Here is a 6,000-nt window from a genome sequence, read left to right as displayed (position 1 = left end):
CTATATGTATACTACAATAGGAGCTGTACGACAGTTTGGGTAGTGGTGTAGTTGTACAGGGTTTTGTGTGTCTCTAGTGTCGAGGAGTATAGACAAGTCTTTGACCTGATTTCAATTTGTACATTTTTGGCATCTGACAGACACAGTACCACTTATGTCAGCGACGAAATAAATAAAGACATACTGCAACAACACTCACACCTGCCTCGTCGATGTCCAATCAAATAGGACTAGCTAGGCTAGAGGTAAGTCTTTTGTGCGTAAAATTTTCCAAAAAGCGGACGGCAGATAGACGTCTGTTTCGTAATTAAGTACCAAAAATGATTAGCCATAGTCATACAACAATGAAACCGTAGTAAAACTTTGCACATAATATTAATTTAGTGCCATTTTATACAAGTGAAAAAACATCAACCATAGATAGTATCATAAACGTACCTATATTCGAGGTGGGGTTCTTCCATTCTTTCCAACTCAGTTTAAAATATGTGCAGAAACAGCTGAACAGTACCAAACAGGAAATACGTGGTGCTGTCAGGTGCTGACCAATCAGGAAGCGTCATTTCTTGACTGACAGCAAAAACAACCAATCACAGCTGGCTTTGTCCAATCACAAACAAGAAGTGTTCTCCCTAAAGGAATACCCTTTCCGTAAAAGTTGAAATGCTGTAGTGTTTTGTGAAATGCTGTAGCATTTTGTGAAATGTTGTTTTGACTTGCACTTCAGGGCCACCCTACAAAACTTTTCCAGCCTGGAAACAGAAAAAGTAGCAGTTCTATAAAGAGAAAGGCAGTTTTAGCAATTCTTTTTTTTTTGTCACGTATGAAGTCAATTATCAAAGATCTTCTCACTCTGATAGGAGGACCACGGTTTCCTACAGTAGGTTCTTTATCAGGCTCATGAAAACATACAATGGAACAAAGGTTTACTTTTTAAAAGTATACTATCAAGAGATTAGATCACACGTATGTGTCCAACAGGGTAATATGTGTTATACATTTTATCAGAAACATTAACAAAATGTGTGAGCCTGAATTAAAATATCATGGATGTGTATCTTTTTTTATGGCCGTGTGCTTTCACTATTATAAACACAACTTTTTTCCCCAAATGTTAAAACCCAGATAATTCACTTGTAGTTATAGTATGGAAAGACATAAGAGGAATCTTTCAAATGTATGTATACCACGCAAAAGACAAAGCAAATCATAGGTAGATTATGCAATGGTTACTCAATGAGTCTTTCATTTCTCTAGTTATTTCTAACGTTCTTTTGTTTGTGATTCATCATAAAAATTAGTCCCCACAGGTTAATTATCTACTTTATGTGCGTTTCACTGCAAATTAGCTGCCTCGTAATATACACAATGATTTACTTAATGAGCATCTATGAGAAATCTATTAATTCTCTAAATTACTTAACAGGGAATTGAAGATTGTGTCTAGACATAATGTCCTCATGTTGTAAGCTTTGTTTATTTTGGACTGTCATGCCACCATGACACTGACCTAGTTACTTTTCATTCTCTTTGGTAGTTGGGGTCAAAGCAATTAAAACCGTTTGGACCTGAGAATGTTGTGCCAGTGTCTCCACTTTTTAAGTTTAAAAATAGATCTGTTCTCCCAGCGAGCGATGCCACCGGAGGCTGCACAGAGTCTGGCACACTTATAGAGGGGAAGCCAGTGATTGGATTTAGGGGTTAGGATTAAGAGTAATTAATACTAATTAGCAAAGAGATCCCTCGAGGGAGGCGGGGTCCTTCATCGGCTGTGAAACGGGGCGCAGTGTTTCCTTCACTCGGGCTAAAGCTAATAGGCTGTGAGTGGGTCCGGCGCCAAAGCAGGTCAGCGGGGACCATTAGCACTGTCCAGGCAGGTTACTGTTGAACCTGGCCAAAGAGCTGCCACTGCTGTACATGTTAATCAGTCAAAAGCAGGAAGATGTAGGAGTTTACAGAGCAGAGGACGTTGGATCTGTTCACCTTGAGGGGAGTCATGGTGCCAGACAAAAGGGCCTTAAAAAACAGGCTTTACCGAGTTTTCGGGAAACCATTTGGTCTGTTCTCTTTGTTGTTTGTTTCCTGTAAAAGACTCATCAATGACACATTCCCTGGATCTTCACTTGCCATCTATTTGTGCATCAGGGAACAATGTGTGTGAGATTTGCCTTAATCTCCACTTAGGAAAAGAAAGGTTACAAATCACATCAGGTCTCTCTCTGGGTGGAGGGCCCTCTTCTGATTATGCGATCGGGATTTTGATTTCATTAGACGTGCAATTGATGAAGGGAACAAAGGGGTAATTTTTCATTCACGGCGTCCAAATCACAAGCCTTGTCTGTGCCTTTGGTAATTCATTCATTCCTTAGATCTAAAGACCTTTATAATCACTGGGAGAAGAGGGATAGCGACGGAGAGAAGGAGGGGCGGAGTGGATGGGGGAGATAGGAAGATGAAGAGGAGAGGCTGAGAAGACAGAGCGTAAATGAGAGGACGCATGCGCCCGCCAGTTTGCCAAGCGGCCTGGTTTAATTCCTTTGCTGGGTGCTGAGCGGAACCATTTTAAATATGATCCTCCCTGTTAACACGCATCCTGCCGTGTCACCGGCGACAGATACATTGTACCAAAGTATTAATGGACCCAGTCACTTTGAATCAGTGCTGTGGGAGAGAGGGATGCGTGTGGGAGAGAGGGATGCGTGTGGGAGAGGTGGAGGTTTCTGGAAAGTGTTTTACCTTGTTCCACAATTTATCTCCAGCTCTAATAGCCCATAGGACAGGTAACCACATATTCACTGACCAGCAATGCCAACACAATACTTATTTTTCCAACACCAGTATAATCAGCTCAAGTGTTTCTCCAGCCATCATGTTCCAAATGTGTCCATTTTAAGCTGATTTAAACTGTTTTTGACCATACTAATTATGTAAAAGTTGAGATGTGTAAGCTAAGTCATGTTTGAATTTGCACAGCAAAGCACAGAAGCTGGATGTTTCCAGCACATTTAGTTGACCAATTTCATAATTTATGTATTTGTCAAATTAGGGGGTTTCTCCTCACTCTTAAAGGAAACTTTGTGTACATTTAACCTTGGAATAGATTATAACTTTGTACCGAGATCAGTTTTGTCTGCAATCTTCTCCTTATTTTTCTGACTTGCCTGGTTTAATCTCTGAGGAAAGGACCCCACCTCTCAATAACCTTAATCCATAGTTGCAGGAAAGCAAAACAGCAGTTGCACTCTGGATATGAAACAAGTAAAGACATTTTCAAAGGTTTAATGGATTGAAAATAAATATGAAAATACTTATTCTGTTTCAATATTACATACATTGTTTATAATAATATAATATTGTGTAAATATTTCAGCACCTTTTAAATAGTTTCCTATTATTTCCTTTCTCGATTTGTCTCCCACCCATGTACTGCACACACAAATGAGCCAGAAAAGAGACCAACCACTCAATAAACAAAGTTAAAGATGAATGTCAGTGGAAATTCTCACACGGATTATATATATATGGCAATAATGTTGTTACCATTTTGGCCTTGTATAGTGAAAATCTGATATTCTGACAGCCCTAGTATACAGAGCAATACAAAATATACAGAGTATAATGTCTGAGTGTTTTGCGTGGGGACAGACAGCAGCAGCAGACGGTGGGGGGGGTCTGGGCGGTGGTCAGGATGATGGTGGTGGATTACACACAGCCAGCAGATGATGTGCTGCCCGGCCCACATTAGCATGAATGCTTCATTATCCCACTACTTGTACATAATGGCAACAACTCCACGGAGGGGTCAGGCCTCGTCACGGCTCATCAGCCCACTGACGGCAGGCCTGAAGAGAAATGAGAAGCCAGGCAGCGCTGCTCCCCGCTAATCCATCGCCTCCACTTAACACCCCGCCCTGCAGAGCCTCAGAACACACTGTATGGCCTCTGTTATATCTTTATACACATTACAAAACAGTCACTTTCATAATGGGGCTTCCTTTTATTTTAAGTTTTCATTTATTCCTAAGAATTTTACGCTTTCTATGAAATGTTTCTGTAAAGCAACATCCTTAGTAATGGAAATGGCAATATACATTCAGTTGTAAAGGAGACTTGACTCTTTGCTTGTGATGTTTTGAATTACGATCGATACAGCGGTGGACGAAGACTTCAGATATTTTATTAATATATAACTAGAAGAAGAAGAAGAAGAATAATTACCTCAATGTAAGGAAAATTAAATATTGTCATTAATGTTAACAAGCTAGAAAAATCAAAAGGACTTTATATGCAACAGCATGGCTTAATATCGTCAGTGTTATAGTATTAAGGATTCGTTTTTTGTTATTATTACTGATGCAACTGTAAGAAACAAGGTGGTGATACTTTCCAAGAAACATTTTACATTCAAAAATGATATTCACTAAGTCTCTTTATAATTAAAGCTGTCAAATAAATGTAGAGGCAGAAAGTCTCAAAGATTAGTTAAGTATTGAGAGCAGTTAATGGAAACTGATATACACAGAAATTCTGTAAATGTTATTCATTTCTGCCACTGTCATGCAGTTTCACTTTAATGTATTGATTGCTTTTGAATTCTGACTGCAAAAATAATGATGATGCATTCATCAATAGACACTAGACACAATTAACCTCTGGCATATTCGGCAAATATCAGAAAATGATCATCAATATTTCTGATTTGTAGGTAGCGGTCATGTCAACAGTCTAACTTGTTCACTTTATTCTAAAAAGAACATTGAATGAAAAGTAAATACTTAGTAATGTATTCCTTTTTGACGGTGGATCCCGAACATGATCACTGAAGTTGGGAAAATCCAGCGTTCAATCTAAAAATGAAACTGTCCGTTGTCAGTTCGTCCCCGTCAGTCCACACAGAGCTGTAGTGGAGGCCTGGCTGGAGCACTACACTGCTCTTTTAATGCCACAAGCTGATTATTTCTCCACTGTAATTACATTATCCTCCCCTTTATGCAGCAGTGGTCTCTGGGGACTAATGGATACAGCCATGTTTAATTCATTAATCATTAGCATCCAATTTGACAATTAGACGTGATTGTTGAATTTTTTAAATATCAATGTAACTCGCCTTGTAGTTATCTAACTGGTTTTTTTGTTCTCTTAAAGAGTCAAACTTCACTCTTTGGAAAGAAAGAAATGTGGGTATTTTTTATAGTGGACTAATTAAAAATGATCACTAAACAATGAGGTGATTAAACATTTATCTTTGCAATATGGGGTCAAAAATGTGGCTGCATAATATTTGATATCCATTTCTTTAAAACAGTGATAAAAGTAACCCAAAACCCTTTTTCTAGAAGTCACAAGCTCATTTGTATAGCATTCATTAGTCACTTAAAAAAACAACAAAGTTTCCCATTTTCTTTTCAGTACCCTTACTCCTCGGCTTTGTCTCCCCTCCCTTCCTCCTCCTCTCCCCCTCTTCCTCCCTCCTCCTCCTCCTCCTCCTCTGCTCTGATTTCAGCATGCTAATTTAGTCGGTGCTCCTCAGCATGATTCCCTCGCTCTCTCTCCCATCATCGCTGCGATTCTGCTCCCTCCCCTCTGGGACCCGAAGATTAATATTCCTGGGCCCAACAAGATAATTACTGATACTAATTAGACATGATTATGTGAATTTGATACACTTATTACTCTAGATAATGAGTAGGACATATTATCCTAACAAGCACCCGTGCCGCTTAGTTTACTTTACACGCGACCCACACTCTATATTTTCTGTTATTGTCACCTCAATCAGAAACTGCTATTCTCTTGTAATTATTGAATAAAAGGCCTTGATGTTTGATACCTGTAACATCAGAAAGCATTGTTCAGAAAATCTGAGATATGACTTTCCAAACAAAGACTCTTTTCACCTCATTAAATTACATTGGTTTATAATGTAGTAATTATCTCAATTTTAAAGGTTAAAATAGTGAATATTAACTTTTTATAGGACAACATTTAATAATAATAACC

General features: G+C 38.8%; 1 protein-coding gene across 1 annotated transcript in view; it reads left to right on the top strand.

The window, feature by feature from the left end:
- Window positions 1–6,000, top strand: part of agap3 (ArfGAP with GTPase domain, ankyrin repeat and PH domain 3) — a gene marked incomplete at its 5' end in the record, with an annotated part of 48,164 nt that overhangs the window by 13,362 nt on the left and 28,802 nt on the right. The window lies entirely within an intron of this gene.

Source organism: Notothenia coriiceps, unplaced genomic scaffold (assembly GCF_000735185.1).
Source record: "Notothenia coriiceps isolate Sejong01 unplaced genomic scaffold, NC01 NC01_scaffold00007588, whole genome shotgun sequence".
Taxonomy (NCBI): Eukaryota; Metazoa; Chordata; class Actinopteri; order Perciformes; family Nototheniidae; genus Notothenia; species Notothenia coriiceps.
This window is presented reverse-complemented; position numbering and strand designations above follow the sequence as displayed.